We start from the raw sequence: 16255 nt of genomic DNA on the forward strand, positions 1-16255 counted from the left end.
CTCTAAACTATCGCCCCATCTCCCTCCTCCCTTTCCCCGCCAAGGTTGCCAAGAAACTAGTCAACGCCCGCCTATCCCACTTCCTCAAAGCAAACAACACTCTTGACCCCTCACAATCCGGATTTCGCAAGTACCACAGCACGGAAACCACTCTCATCGCATGCACTGACAACATCAGGACCAAAGTCGACAAAGGCGAGACCGTCGCACTCATCCTCCTAGACCTCTCCGCAGCCTTTGACACCATCTACCACCACACACTCTGCACACGCCTCCACAACATAGGAATTTGCCACAAAGCCTTAGACTGGCTCACCTCCTTCCTCACCGACCGGACCCAGAGAGTCCGCCTCCCACCTTTCCACTTCATCACTTCCAAGATCATCTGTGGAGTCCCCCAAGGGTCCTCCCTCAGCCCCACACTCTTCAACATCTACATGATCCCCCTAGCCAACATCCACCGAGCACACGGAATCACTATCCTCTCCTACGCAGATGACACCCAACTCATCCTCTCCCTCACCCGCAACCCCACCACTGCCAAAACCAACCTACACACTGCTCTCCTCGACACCGCCAACTGGATGACTACTAACCACCTCAAGCTTAACTCCAACAAAACCGAGATCATCATCTTTGGCCCCAACAAAACCACATGGGACTACTCCTGGTGGCCCACTGCCCTAGGTCCTGCAACCACCCCCGCAAACCACGCACGCAACCTCGGCATCATACTAGACCCCTCCCTCTCCGTGACACAGCAAATCAATGCCCTAACCTCCTCCTGCTTCCACACACTCCGCACTCTAAAAAAATCCTTCAAATAGATTCCCCCAGAGACCAGAAAGACAGTCACCCATGCACTCATCAGCAGCAGACTAGAGTACGGTAACGCCCTCTACGAAGGCACCACACTCAAGCTCAAATGCAAACTCCAGAGAATCCAGAACACAGCCGCACGCCTCGTCCTTGGCCTCCCCCGCCACGAACATATCTCACCACACCTCAAATCCCTTCACTGGCTCCCCATAGACAAGAGAATCACATTCAAGATCCTCATCCACGCTCACAAATCCCTCCACAACACCGGCCCAACCTACCTCAACGAAAGAATGAACTTCCACACTCCCACACGCAACCTCCGATCAGCCGACCTCGCCCTAGCTACAGTCCCCCGCATCCAACGCACCACCACAGGAGGCAGGTCCTTCTCCTACCTCGCCCCTAAAACCTGGAACTCCCTCCCCACCAACCTTCGCAAAACCAAAGACCTCCTGCTCTTCAGAAAGAGCCTCAAGACATGGCTATTCGAACAGTGACCCTCCCCCTCATTTTTTGACCCCCCCCCAGCGCCTTGAGACGCTCACGGGTGAGTAGCGCGCTCTATACATTTTTTGATTGATTGATAACCTGCCTAGAGCCATTTTCTGACGCAAAACCATCCATACCACATGACTCCTGCCTTAGATAAGGCAGGAGTCATGCCCACCACCCCAATGGCCACCACAGGGGACAAGGGTCCCCTGGGCATGGACATTGCACCCACATCCATGCAGGGGGGGCCATTTCAGGGCCCCCAGTGGCACTTAAAAAAAAAAAAACTTACCTATACTTACCTGGGATGGGGTCCCCATCTTCTGCTGTCTCTCTGGTGTGGGTGTCCCTTGGGCCTGGGGGAGGGGGCACCTGTTGGCTTATTACATGGTGTTCCACCATGGAAATAGGCCCACAGGTCCACTAACGCCTGACGCAGGTGTTAAAAAATGGTGCAAAGCACGCTTTGCACCATTTTTTGACCCATCCTCCCTCCCTGTGCGTGTTTTTGCACAGGAGGATAAATAAGGCATCATTGATGCAAGGTAGTTTCCGCAGGCAAAAAACTACTTTAGCTCCAATATTTTGGTGAAATATAAATATGGAGTTAAATTTGCGCGGGATTTGCGTAACAAAATGACGCAAATCCAGCGCAAACAGAGTATAAATATGCCCCTCTGTGTCACTGCATTTTTAGTAACTTTTGATCTGTTTGAGCTAGAAAAATTTTTGACCTGATTAATACTTTTTTAACACCGCATTTGAGTCATTTTTTTACGCAAAAGTGGTGCAAACTTACAAAATTCAATTATATTTTGTACGTTTATGCTGCTTTTGTGTCAGAAAATGACACAAATGTGGCACTAAAAAAGTATAAATCAGACCCTTTGTTGTTCACATCTGCATATTATGCAGATGATGACTAAGTGGCAGAAGCAGCAAATCCAAAAGTATGTGGAAAATGATGCAGAATTGCATATTTCCAATGGTCCTGGCAGAAAATCATAAAAATGTATCCTAGTTAGCGCAGTGGGGAACAGTTGCATTTGTATTTATAGTGCTACTAAATCCGAGCCTTGGACAGAGAGCACTGTGAATATGTAAGTCATTATTTATATGTACATATTTAGTAACAGGCAGTCAGACTACACTTGGAAATATTTTGATGTAGCCATTAAAAGGACTCACTCAAGAACTCAGCTAGTGACACCCTCACATTAACTCTCAAGAAGAATAAACCCCCGTGGAGCTCCAAGTGACTCCATCAGTTCAAGCCTATACTGGCTCTCAAGCAGCCTTTATATTTAGTGATTAACCAGTTGCACTCATTTACATTTCTTTCAGGCTGCAGGCACCCTGATGAGAAGGCTTGTTTCTCTAGTTTGTTGTCCATACACGCTTCACAGCAGAGGAGTCCATCCCTTTTGCTTTTAGGCAGCGACATCTCAAGGGCAGGCTTAAACTTTAAGGCATGGTTGTTTTAGTATAAAAGGTGAGTCCATGGGGCAGCAGGGAAAAGACCAGCAGGGTTGCATTCGGATCCTCCAGACCTCTGGGGCCCTAGAGTAATGGCCCAGGAGAAAGAGAAATAGAGCCAGCTCCATGGATAGTGTCACAGATGTGGGGACTCTTGTTTTTTTAACAAGTGGATAGGGACAGCTTACAATGATAGATGCCCCTCGGGAAGTGGGGTGTTTTTATGTTCAAGTGCCATCACTATCATTAGTGCAGCAAATGCTTTGGCACTGGGGTCAGGGGTGTGAGTGGCCTTCACTCCAGTTATGGTTGTCTCCCAACGGGAAAGAGGAGGGAGCCACTATTTGCTGCTATTAAGGCCCAGGGCACACTCGCTGTGTAAGGAACAGGGCTCAAAAAACACAAGGGTGAGATGTGGCGATGTTTTCCTTTCTTTTTTCTTTTAATAAGGGACAGAAATGATGATTTGTACTCCAGATTCTACACAGGTATAGGATGAATAGTACAATGAAGTAGGCAGGGCAGACAGCCTGCTTCTCAGAGCTATAGTTATCATTGGTCGAGCAGGTGCAGTGGTACCAGGGCTCAGTATGAGGGGCCAATCATGGATGTTTTCCTATCCTTCCCTGCTTGTGTTAGGGCCGGGTGCATACTTGCGCACCACAGTTACTTTGGGATTCTGAGTGATGGCCCTAGGCAGGAGGGAAAAATTGAAAGAGAGGGGACACCTTAGTTTGTGTGCCAGCATGTTAGAAATTGGGTCTTTTGTTGGCAGTCAAGTTACCCCCTGTCCAAGCAAGGACCCTCACTCTAGTCAGGGTAAGTCACACATAATCCAAATTATCCTGTGCCCACCCTCTGGTAGCTTGGCACTGAGCAGCCAGGCTTAACTTAAAAGGCAATGTGTAAGGTATTTGTGCAATAAATCATCCCATAACACAGTATAAACACCACAAAAATACATCACACAGGTTTAGAAAAATATAGAATATTTATCTGAGTAGAATAAGGTCAAACCGATCAAGATTTGATAAGTACAAGTTGAAATATCACCTTTGAAATGATCAATAAAGTCTTTAGCTCTTAAAAAGCAATGCGTCTCTTACAAGCACAAAGTACCTGTTTAGTGTATAAATGATCCACACTGGACAGCAGAGGAGGAGATGCGTGGAAAATGGGGAGGTGTGCGTTGGTTTCTCTGGGTGCACACAGACGATGCATCAATGTTTTCCACGCAGCAAGGGCTTTGTGTTGATTTCCGGCACACAGGCTTGATTCCTCTTTGGGTTGCGGGGTATTTGGATGCCACGTGAACGATGTGGAGAAATCCTGGGCATGCAGGACGAAGTCACAGAAGCTGCGTCGATCTGGTGGGCAATGCAGGGAAATTTCTGTCACAAGGCAGGCCCTGTGTCGATTCTTCTTGCAGGAAGTCGGGCTGCGTCATTCCGGGTCGGCGATGTGTCGATTCAGTGGCCCGTGTGTCGAGGTTCTGGTCGCAACGCTGGCGCTGCCTCGATCTCCACTCAGAGGGCTGAGCTGCGTAGTTCCGGTTTGGCGTGCAGTAATTTTCTCACCGCAGGGCAGGATGTGCATCGATTTTCGCCGTACAAGGAGTTCTTTGCAGAGATGACGTCTTTTTGGCCCTGAGATTTCAGGACACAGGAGGCAGCCTCAATCCAAGACCTTGGAGAGCATTTCTCCGCAGAACCAAAGGGCAGCAAGGCAGCAGGGCAACAGCAAGGCAGCAGTCCTTTGCGGAAAAGCAGTCAGGTGAATCCTTTTGGCAGCCAGGCAGCAACTCTTAGCAGGTTGCAGGTTCTGGTTCAGAGTTCCTTTCCCAGTAGGTATCTCGTCAAGAAGTGTCTGAGTTGGTAGGGTCAGGGACCCTGCTTAAATACCCAAATGTGCCTTTGAAGTGGGGGAGATTTCAAAGAGTGGCTTAGAAGTGCAAAAGTTCCCCTTTCAGTTCCATCCTGTCTGCTAGGGTCCCAGTAGGGGGTTTGGCAGTCCATTGTGTGAGGGCAGGCCACTGTCCTTTCAAATGTAAGTGTCAGGCCCTCCACCCTCCCAGCCCAGGAAGACCCATTCACTATGCAGATATGTGCAGATGTGACTGAGCATCCTGTGTTTGGGGCTGTTTGAGTGAAATGCACAAGGGAGCTGTCAACTAACCCAGACAGACGTGGATTGTAAGGCACGGAAGGATTTAAGTGCAAAGAAATGCTCACTTTCTAAAAGTGGCATTTCTAAAATAGTAATATTAAATCCAACTTCACCAGTCAGCAGGATTTTGTATTACCATTCTGGCCATACTAAATATGACCTTGTTACTCCTTTCAGATCAGAATCTGCCACTCAAACAGCATATGAGGGTAGACCCAATGCTTTTTTACACTACCAGGACATTTAGAACACACATGTTCATGTCCTGCCTCTTACTTACGTAGCACCCTGCCCTATGGGTTACCTAGGGCCTCCCTTAGGGGTGGCTTATATGTAGAAAAAGCGGAGTGTCAGGCTTGGCAAGTACTTTTAAATTCCAAGTCGAGTTTGCAGTGAAACTGCACACACAGGCCCTGAAATGGCAGCCCCGAGACATGATTAGAGGGCTACTTATGTGGGTGGCACAACTAGTGTTGCAGCCCACTAGTAGCATTTAATTTACAGGCCCTGTGCACATGTAGTGCACTTGACTAGGGATTTACAAGTAAATTAAATAAGCCAGTTGGGTGTGAGCCAATGTCACTATGTTTTGAGAGAGATGATATGCACTTTAGCACTGGTTAGAAGTGCGCAAATCCTAAAACCAGCAAAAATAGTGTCAAAAAGTGGAGGGAGGCAGGCAAAAAATTGAGAGTGACCACTCTAAGGCTGTCAGGTCTAACACAGCAAGATAGCAAGGAGGGCTATGGAGAAGGATTGTAGCCGAAGTTTTTAACAAAGGGCAGAGGAGACAGCCCCCTCTGAAAAACAGTGCCTATCATTAGTGAAGAAGGTGCAGCGATAATATGGTCCAGCGATCTGAAGGACACACTTTATCACAATTATATCTGTTCTTTCTATATAAAAGGTATAGGGACTCATATTCCTTCCTCGCCTTTGAGCCCCTTTGCTGCAAAAATGGTGGCAACACTTGGGAGTGCATGTTTTTCTGAAAGAGGGGAGAAGAGGCCTTATTGTGAGACCTGTCAACCTTGGAACAGGTTCAATTCCCAGCATTGATTCAACATCCTGTGATTCTGGGCATATCACTTAACCTCCACATGCCTAAAAACAAAAAAATGATTTGACCCTATGTAAAGTAAATGGTAGGAGCTCCATTGTCCTTGACTTGAGTTTGCCCTGTATGGAACTCCCATAAAACAAAGGTTGACGGACTCTGTTTCAAGATTTAGGTGATGATCAAGCATTGTTGGGAAAGGGGTGAAAGAGGCAGAGCAAATATCCTTCTTCTCAGGGCCGCTGCTATCACCAGTGCAGAAAGTGTAACCAGGCGTGCAAAGGGAACACAACACACCAATTACAGGAGCAGAGTTTTTTGTTTTTTTCTTGATCAGTTGTTCGTTTGCATGTATCAGATTTATTGTGGATTAAGAGATATTGAAAAAGCAACCCTGAAATTGTATTATAAGCCCCAGCCCTATGCTCAAGCCCCCACTCCATTTTCCCATTCATTGCCATTAAGGTTTGAAGAGGGAGCCCCAACTTTAAAATATTCTGCTTTTTGGGGTGGCGCAGAGTAAACATGTTTGAAGACCTCTGGGTTAGAGACGAAAGGGCATTGCATGGTGCTGCACAGGCTGGGCTATGCAGAGCATCTAGGGTGAGCAGGGCCCTGGTGCAGTAGGTTGACTGCCAGCGGGTATAGATTGTTGGCTGTGGTTCATGGGGATGTAAGACGCTTCAGAGTGGTACAGTTGGGCGTAGAGTGATTCAAAGATGCTGCAGAGTTCTTAGTTTTTTAGTTATGTAAGGGTGCATAAAGTTTCACTTTGCAGCAGAACGGTGTAGGGGGTAAAAGTACTGCAGATGTGATGTGGGTGCAGCATGTTGGCTGTGGTTCAGGACGGTGCAGGCAGGTGTACAGCTCTGCAGAAGTGATGGATGATGCAGGGTGCTGGCTGTGGTTCAGGATGGTGCAGGTGGATGTACGGTACTTGCAGATGTGATGGGGGATCCAGCATATTGGCTGTGGTTCAGGATGGTGCAAGCAGATGTGCGGCTCTGCAGAAGTGATGGATGATGCAGGGTGTTGGCTGTGGTTCAGGATGGTGCAGGTGGGTGTACGGTACTTGTAGATGAGATGGGTGATGCAGAGTGGTGGCTGTGGTTCAGGATGGTGCAGGTGGGTGTACGGTACTTGCAGATGAGATGGGTGATGCAGAGTGGTGGCTGTGGTTCAGGATGGTGCAGGCAGGTGTACGGTACTTACAGATGTGATGGGTGATGCAGAGTGGTGGCTGTGGTTCTGGATGGTGCAGGTGGGTGTACGGTACTTGCAGATGAGATGGGTGATGCAGGGTGGTGGCTGTGGTTCAGAGTGGTGCAGGCAGGTGTACGGTGCTGCAGAAGTAATGGGGATGCAAGGTGTTGGCTGTGGTTAAAGGATGGTGCAGGTAGGTGTACGGTGCTGCAGAACTGATGGTTGTTGCAGGGCATTGGCAGTGGTTCATGATGGTGCAGACAGGTGTACGGTGCTGCAGAAGGGATGGATGATCCAGCATGTTGGCTGTGGTTCATTAATGTGTAGGCTGGTGTGCGGTACTGCAGAAGTGATGGATGATGCAGGGTGTTGGCTGTGGTTCAGGATGATGCAGGTGTGTGTACGGTACTTGCAGAAGTGATGGGTTATGCAGGGTGTTGGCTGTGGTTCAGGATGGTGCAGGTGGGTTTACGGTACTTGCAGAAGTGATGGGTGATGCAGGGAATCGGATGTGGTTCATGATGGTGTAGGTGGGTGTGCGGTACTGCAGAAGTGATGGATGATGCAGGGTGTTGGCTGTGGTTCAGGATGGTGCAGGTGGGTGTACGGTACTTGCAGAAGTGATGGATGATGCAGGGTGTTGGCTGTGGTTCAGGATGGTGCAGATGGGTGTACGGTACTTGCAGAAGTGATGGGTGATGCAGGGAATCGGATGTGGTTCACGATGGTGCAGGCAGGTGTGCGGTACTGCAGAAGTGATGGATGATGAAGGGTGTTGACTGTGGTTCAGGATGGTGCAGGTGGGTGTACGGTACTTGCAGAAGTGATGGATGATGCAGGGTGTTGGCTGTGGTTCAGGATGGTGCAGATGGGTGTACGGTACTTGCAGAAGTGATGGGTGATGCAGGGAATCGGATGTGGTTCACGATGGTGCAGGCAGGTGTGCGGTACTGCAGAAGTGATGGATGATGAAGGGTGTTGACTGTGGTTCAGGATGGTGCAGGTGGGTGTACGGTACTTGCAGAAGTGATGGATGATGCAGGGTGTTGGCTGTGGTTCAGGATGGTGCAGATGGGTGTACGGTACTTGCAGAAGTGATGGGTGATGCAGGGAATCGGATGTGGTTCACGATGGTGCAGGCAGGTGTGCGGTACTGCAGAAGTGATGGATGATGAAGGGTGTTGACTGTGGTTCAGGATGGTGCAGGTGGGTGTACGGTACTTGCAGAAGTGATGGATGATGCAGGGTGTTGGCTGTGGTTCAGGATGGTGCAGATGGGTGTACGGTACTTGCAGAAGTGATGGGTGATGCAGGGAATCGGATGTGGTTCACGATGGTGCAGGCAGGTGTGCGGTACTGCAGAAGTGATGGATGATGCAGGGCATTGGCTGTGGTTCATGATGGTGGAGGCAGGTGTGCGGTACTGCAGAAGTGATGGGTGATGCAGGGAATCGGATGTGGTTCAGGATGGTGCAGGCAGGTGTGCGGTACTGCAGAAGTGATGGATGATGCAGGGCATTCGCTGTGGTTCATGATGGTTGAGGCAGGTGTGCGGTACTGCAGAAGTGATGGATGATGCAGGGCGTTGCACACTTCACAGTGTTTTAGACTGGTGTATTAAAGTTAGGAGGGTGCAGGAAGTTTCAGGGTATTGCAGCATGGCGCAGGGTACTGCAGATGAGACACGGTACGCAGGGTCCCGCACGGTGCATATTGTTACTGAACAATGTGCTTAGGTGCACCAGCCTGTAGGATGTTACAGGGCGTGGGAGGGCTGTGCTGGCGGGTGCAGAGTACGGCGGATGTAGGGTTTCCGTTCTGTAGACTGGCGTATCCTGGTGCAGCAGAGAGCCGCTCTGAGGTAGTACGCGGGGTGTTGCACGCTTCGGGGTGAAGTCGGAGGGCGTCAGGGCACAGCCTCAGACACATCTACCCTGTGAGTTCTCTATCCGGGTTGGTTCCTGTTTCCATGAAGCGGGGAGGAGTCGGTACCACACGGAGTACCGTGCACGCGAGAGCCGCGTCACTGCCAGTGCGAGAAGCACCTGAGAGGGACCAGGAGCTCGCGGGGTGAGGAGAGCAGAGAGGGAGAGAAGTGAGAGCGACCAGCACCTGGGAGGCATATACGGGGAGACAAGGTAAAAAGAGAAGGAAGGGAAGAGGAGGAGGAAGGAGAACAGAAAAGTGCGAGACGAAGAAGAGAAGACAACTCGGACGAAAAGAAAAAGGAAGGAAGAGAAAAATAGACAAAGGGAACACCCACGATTGAAGCATACGGCTGTCAGAAAGGTACCTCTCTATCGCCACTTTATACTTTAACAACTTATACATACTTCTTCTACCTGCCATCTAGCTAACCTTCACCTGGACCATCTCTGATCTCTCTTAATGCTCCTGGTGACGCCCTCCAGGACTAGATACTATGTGCAGATGTTCTCCAGAGCTGAGCACAATCCTCCATATGTGCCCTCCATAATTGGACACAATACTCCACAAGTATTCTTCAGCGCTGGGCAAAGTACTCCGGATGTGTCCTTCCAGAAGTGGATGCTCCAAAAGTATTCTCCAGAACTGGGCCCCACAAGTCCTATGTGTCTTCCATAACTAGATACTACACTCCATATGTATTGCTCAGAATTGGACACAATAGCACAGATGTATTTTCAAGAACTGTGCACAATACTCCAAATCTCTGCCACGCCTTGACACAGTGCTCTAGATGTGTGCTCCAGAGCTGTACACACTACTCACAATACATCTTCCCGCACGCAGCCTAATACTCCAGGTGTGTCTTTCTAAGCTGGACACAATACTCCAGCTGGTGCAATCAGAACTGGACACGGTTCCCACGCGTGACCTCCAAGTCGAGACACTAAACTCTATATGTAGCCCCCAGGACAGGGTGTAAATCTCCATCGGAGGCTCCTAAAACTTGACAGAGCTCTTTAGATATGATGTTCCGGACCGGGACACAATACTTTAGATACAGTTTCTAGAGCGTGATGCAGAGCTCCAAATGAGACCTTCAGAAAGGTCGAGACAATATCGGACACAATTCTTCAGGTGTGTTCTACAGAAGCAGGCACACTACTTGAGATGTGTTCTTTTGAACTTAACACAATACCCATCTGTGGACACCAGGATGAGCCACAGAACTCTGTATGCAGCTTGAAGGACAGGAATAAAAGCCCCATACGAGGTCTTTAAAACTGGACACTTGAACCGGTTGCAGGCTAGGACACAGTATGTAAGGTACCTTTTCCCGAACTCTAAATGAGGCCTCCAGAAATGTGGAGACAATATTGAATAGGTGTGGCTTCTGAATGAGGTACAGAATCCATATTTGGGCTCCAAAACTGCCTACCGTAATCTAGATGTGACCTCCAGAACTGAGCCATATAGTCCAGATGCAGCTTTAAGGACTGGAGACAACGCTATAAGAGGCTCCTGAACTAGACAGAATACTCCAGCTGAAGCTGCCAGATGTGCACAATGTGCTCCAGATCTGACAAAATCCCTACATGTGATGCTTAGGCTTCTTACAGGCTGAACCTGGAGGGGAGACGTCCACATGGGACGGGATGACATTATGATGCGAGTTAGGTAACAGAGCAGCTTCCCTGGTGGTGGTGCTCAGGAGGGGGACCGGGCACCCCCTGTTTTTTCCTGACTTCAAGGTCTCATGCCACAAGCTCACCTAAAGTACACTAAGTCAATCAGACGTCCAAGAGGGCCTGGAAAGGAGGGCAATTGAAGCCAGTTCGTCTCTGTGCAAAAGCCTACTTAGACCACATTTCCCACCATGTTCATTATGGTGCGATATACGAGAGAGGATAATGTGCTGCGCCGGGGCTCCCGAGCTAATTACAGATATGGAAATCATGAATTTGGAAATGAGGCTGAACCTGTTGGGGTTGTTTTCCATAGACTAAACTCCCTGTGTGAGCTTGTAAATGTCAGAGGCCCATACGCAATACTAATTAGTACTTTGTCATGCTGGTCTATTGTGCAGCCTTCTGATTCTTCAGCACTGTGAGTGACAAATGCTTTACTCCCCCAAGCAATGGTGCTGGTTTTATCGACATCGGAATGATGACTTGCACGTTTAGCCCTGCCTTCTGTGGACCCTTTGTTCTAAGGGTTAAAGTGACAACTAGCCCACTGCGATTTTACCTGCAACTCTTACATTCTAATCCTTAGGGTCTCATGTACTAATATTGGATTTGGTAAAAAATGAAAGCAATTTGTACGCTGGCTTTTATTGAATGTATTCTTAATTTGTGAACCAACCTAAACACTAATACATTAGTACCAAATGATAGTGGATCCCAATTTGACCTACCTCATGAATATTAATGAGGTAGGTCACAGACTGCTGCCCACTAAAAAAAGCTGCCATCTTAAGTATGGTCAGCAGACCACCATGTCTTTGATTACTTTTAAATAAAGCAAAAACATTTTGAAAATGCAGGAAGTAAAATCAGATGTTTTAAAAAAAATACACGTTTTAGAAACTCTTTTTTAGAGTAGGCAGTGGTCCATTGACAAGTGCTTGCTGATAAAATATGTTATAGTCAACATTTGCAAAGGGCTTGGCTTTCCCAATGAGTTACCACCTCTTTTGAAGTTTCAGTTCAATATTAATGTCTTGCACCCAATTTTAGTTGCTAAACATTAGCACATATCAGAAGGAATAGGCAGTCGGAAGGACTGCCTTAACATGCACCATTCATAGTGGATATCTTAACCCATTTAAGGATTTGGAAATCCTTTCCCGAATTGTTACAGGGGCTTAATGTATTTGAAAAAAGGTTTACTGAATCAGAGGGTTTGTAAATGATAAAACTCTTATGGTCCTAAACCTTTTATACTTTGGGGTTCAAGAATCTGAACTCTAAAACTGGGTAGTAGTAACACCTCTAGCTTACAGTGCCTAAAACAGTAGTATAGAGCGTTGCACAGGAAGCCCGCCTCTGTCATGTACATATTTGTGACTGACTGAAAGTTCCTGGCCTGTCCTACTGGGGTTACACATGGATCTTCACAGGAGGCCCATTAACCCAAGGGGCAATGTAATCCACTGTGCTAGAGAGTGGAAGAAAGATGCGGTGCCCTTCCAGACGAGTTTAACACAAGGTGGAACAGCCCGATTGCTGGTGGAGACTCACTGTGGTCCGGGATGGGACTTATTTGGACGAGGCTGCAAGCGAGGGCAGTTCCTGGGTTGATTTTGGAATTCGCGCGACCTTTCCTCAGCCCCCACGCTTGTTGGCCACCAACAGGTTAGGGTGAGTCCACTTCTGCTTTTGGTTCGCTGCATGTTGTGCCACCCTATCAGCATTTACTAAGGCAAGGACATTTCCGGCTCCCGAGACCTGTAACCTGAAGTGCTCCTTGTTGGTGGGCGCCCCTGTCCCCTGCTCAGTAGTGCTCATCGTCACACACGGTCCCGCAAGGGACGTGTAGGCCTCATGCCCATTCAATCTGTGGCCTCTCTGACGAGACAGAAGTGCATCAACTATGGACCTGTGCCCCTCAACCAGTCAAATTACTCAAGATCGGCATACAGTAATCCAGATGTGTCCTGATACTTCAGATGTGTTCTCCAAAACTATATGTTACGCTCCGGATGTCTACCCTCTAGAAATGGGCATTTTTCCAAATGAGACACCCAGTAATGTAAATCCCACCTCCAAATACAATCTGCACACATCATGTATATACCGTTTCAGAAACATCGAGAGCAGAGAAAGAATGAATTTATTTGTGTAGCACATCAAGAATGCGGAGTGACCTCTAGGCGCATGATCAGACTTTTAGAGTTGACAAGTGGTGACTAGAGGTTTGGGTTACATTCTACAGTCCAGATTTTCTTTCCATAAAACACTATGGCCCATATATATGGTTTTAGCCACAAAACTGCGCTAATGCAGTTTTGCAGCTAAAAGTTTAGTGCTGGCTTGCATCATTTAACAACGCCAGCTGGGCGCCATTTTTATTGAATAGCGCAAGCCGGTGCTAAACTTGGGCTAGCGTCTTAGAAGAAAACGCTAGCCAGGTGGGGGTGCGGTAGTTAAGAAGGAGGTTGTGCGTCAGAAAATTACGCTAACCTAGTTAGAGGCAAAAAAAAATGCCTCTAACCAGACTTGTGCCATTTCCTGGCACACAAACACCACAAACATGACTCCTGTTGTAGGAAAAACAGGAGTCATGCCCACGATCCCAGTGGCCAGCACAGGGGACAATTGTCCCATGGGCATGGCCATTGCACCCTGTGGCATGCAGGGATCTCAAGTTAAAACATATGTAAAAACATACTTACCAAAACTTACCCTACTTTTCTGGGATGGGGTCCCCCATCCTCTGGTGTCCCTCTGGTGTGGGAGTTCCTGGGGTTTGGGGAGGGCATCTGAGGACCCATTCCATGGTGTTTAACCATGGAAATGGGTCCACATGTCCCCTAGCGTCTGGTCTGACCTAGGCGTTAAATAATGGTGCAGAGCTTAGCCCCTCCTCCCACCTGTACGTCATTTTAGCATGGGGGATAAAGATGGGGCTATGGGATTCGCACCATTTTTTAGATGGGAACACCTACCTTGCATCTCATTGACGCAAGGTATTTGCACACATCCAAAAAATGGTGCAAAATCCTATATTTTCATGTTAGACATGTCTAACATCAAAATATAAATATAGAGTTGGGTTTGCGCTGAATTTGCATTAAAAAATGGCGTTAATTCAGAGCAAACAGAGTATAAGTATGCCCCTATGTGCCTAGAACTTAGTCCAGTTGGTTCATTTGAGTTGAGACAGGCCTACAGCTCCCAGAATACTTTGGGTTATGCTAGTCCATGCATAGAACATGTTATTCTTGAGAACACTTCTCTGTAATATCCATACCCCCATCCATGATACGTGCAGATGTTGCCATCTCCACTGTAACCCTTCGCTGGGCCTGAAAGTAGCCAACATAAACAAGCTAATTGTGTTTGGTTTACACTCTTCTGGCTGTACAAACTTGTGTATGCTCTTTTGCCTGTTCATGGATGTACCTTACAACATCAAGGTAAAAAATGCTTACCTGAAACAATATAATATCCAGGATAATGGCTACCTCAATATCGTGAAGGTCAGTATACATATGTAAATACAGTTTTGCTATTCTTAACTCCACAACTAGCTGACAGATGCCTTGAAGGTACAAATATATCCACGATACATAGATGCGGGGCGAGAACAGTAAAACTGTACTTACCTATATATGCTTACCTTCATCATATAGTGGTAGTCGATATCCTGGTTACAGTATTTTTGCTGGACGATATTTAATACTCTATTTTGCAGTAGAATGTCTTAGTTGAATGTAGACGGGATCCTACTATATGGTTGATTGTCTCTTACCCTGTACATAGTGACGATATCCGTTTTTGAACCCCTAGGGGATCTTTGCCTAATTCTATTTCCAGCCTGTGGTCTCTGTCCCTGTATTTGATCATTGGCTGCCTGTGTTTTCGATGCTCGGTCCTGTCTTTGCCTGTGTCTGACCACATCCTGTGGTCTCGGATCTTGTAGGTAGCCATTAATTGCCTTGGTTTTTGATCCCAGGACCTGTTTCAGTGTTTTAGTTTCTGCGGCCAGCTTGTGGCAGCTGGCTCTGCGCGTAGACCAAGATTTGCTAATTCCTTGGCATGGGAGCTCGTGAGTTGCTAAGTGACGCCACATGACGACCAGAGGCGCTAGTTCGCTTTCAGGTGTAGTAGGATTTTTGTGCCAAGAGATGAGGCAAGAGCACCGTAGCCCGGCTTTAGTTGTGTAATGGCAAACCGCCTATGAGGCATGCAAAGTGGGTGTCTTGGCACAACGCAAAGAACCTGGAGATTCTATGCAATGAAAGATCAACTAAAGCCACGCAAAGTAGTAGCATCTGTCGTTAAGTGAAATCCCAACAGCAAAACAGGTACAAATAAGGGGCAAAAGGAAAAACACCTGATTGTACTATGTTTAAATGTGTAGTTTCTGCACAATTACACATTTTATGTGAGTAACAATTGCACAATTGTCTCCGTATTGAGGTTTGAGCTGGAGAAGGTGGCTCGAGTACAAACTTAATGCAAGGCATTGCCTGATCACCTTTGTGTAACAGTGCATTGCTAAATCATGTTCGCCTTCGTTCTAAGATGGGATTTTGTGTGGGAACACACATAGTAAGTACAGTGCAGCTCTATTATTTGCCATTTTCACAATGCACACAGCAGATTGCTACACAGCACTGGATTGCGCCAATCTTAGTAAATGTTGGTGGTAGTTATTAGTTGTATGTGTTGGTGATCCCTAAGCCAGACTTTGCTGCTTCCTACTGCTGTAGTGTAGTGTCCAGCCCTGTACTCAGTCGGTCATGAGCTACCTGCGCTTAGAATCCAGAGGTGTGTTTTTGTCTGTTTCAGTGATTGGTCTGTGGTCTCTGACCAGGTTTATGATCGTTTGTTGCCTGCATTTGGGATCTCAGTTTTTCTTTGGCTGTTTTAGTTACTTTCTGTAGCGTATGGCCCTGTACTGTAATTAGTTGCGTGTGTTAGTGTACACTGAGGCCCCTATTTACAAGACCCGTGGAGCAGGGCAGCCCTGTGACACAGAGAAAGGGCATAAATGTACCATATCTAGAAGGCACAGAGCATTTCTGTAGAATGCTGCACACATACAAAGAGGAAAGAACAAGGTGAAATAAATATATTTCCCCTTGTTGCACCTCCTTTGGAGATGATTTTGGCCCATGATTTTTGGGGAAGATTTTGGCCTGTTCCCAGGTTTACAATCTCTTGTAAATCTGAGAATGTGTCAAAATACTTGGGTATTTCATGGGAAAACTCACCACAACTCCCATGGAATGCCTCGCTGGCGCAGTGTAAGTCAACGGTGCTAATTGCACTGCATTGCCTTACACAATATCTACAAGGCCATAAAAAGCCATGCAAAGTAGCTTGTATGGGCCTGCACAATGCGCCACCAGTGCGTCACAAAAGTGACGCCCTGGCAGCACAT

The 16255-nt window shown here is 47.5% G+C and overlaps 1 protein-coding gene across 1 annotated transcript in view; it reads left to right on the plus strand.

Annotated features, from left to right (window-relative positions):
• Window positions 1-9179: 9179 nt before the first annotated feature.
• The window catches only part of HK3 (hexokinase 3), a 296343-nt gene continuing 289267 nt past the window's right edge, over window positions 9180-16255 (plus strand). Inside the window, exon 1 of the mRNA XM_069244551.1 lies at window positions 9180-9505. The gene's annotated coding sequence lies outside the window, so the exon portion shown is untranslated. The remainder of the gene's footprint in view (window positions 9506-16255) is intronic.

This window comes from Pleurodeles waltl, chromosome 7, assembly GCF_031143425.1.
Source record: "Pleurodeles waltl isolate 20211129_DDA chromosome 7, aPleWal1.hap1.20221129, whole genome shotgun sequence".
In the NCBI taxonomy this organism is placed as follows: Eukaryota; Metazoa; Chordata; class Amphibia; order Caudata; family Salamandridae; genus Pleurodeles; species Pleurodeles waltl.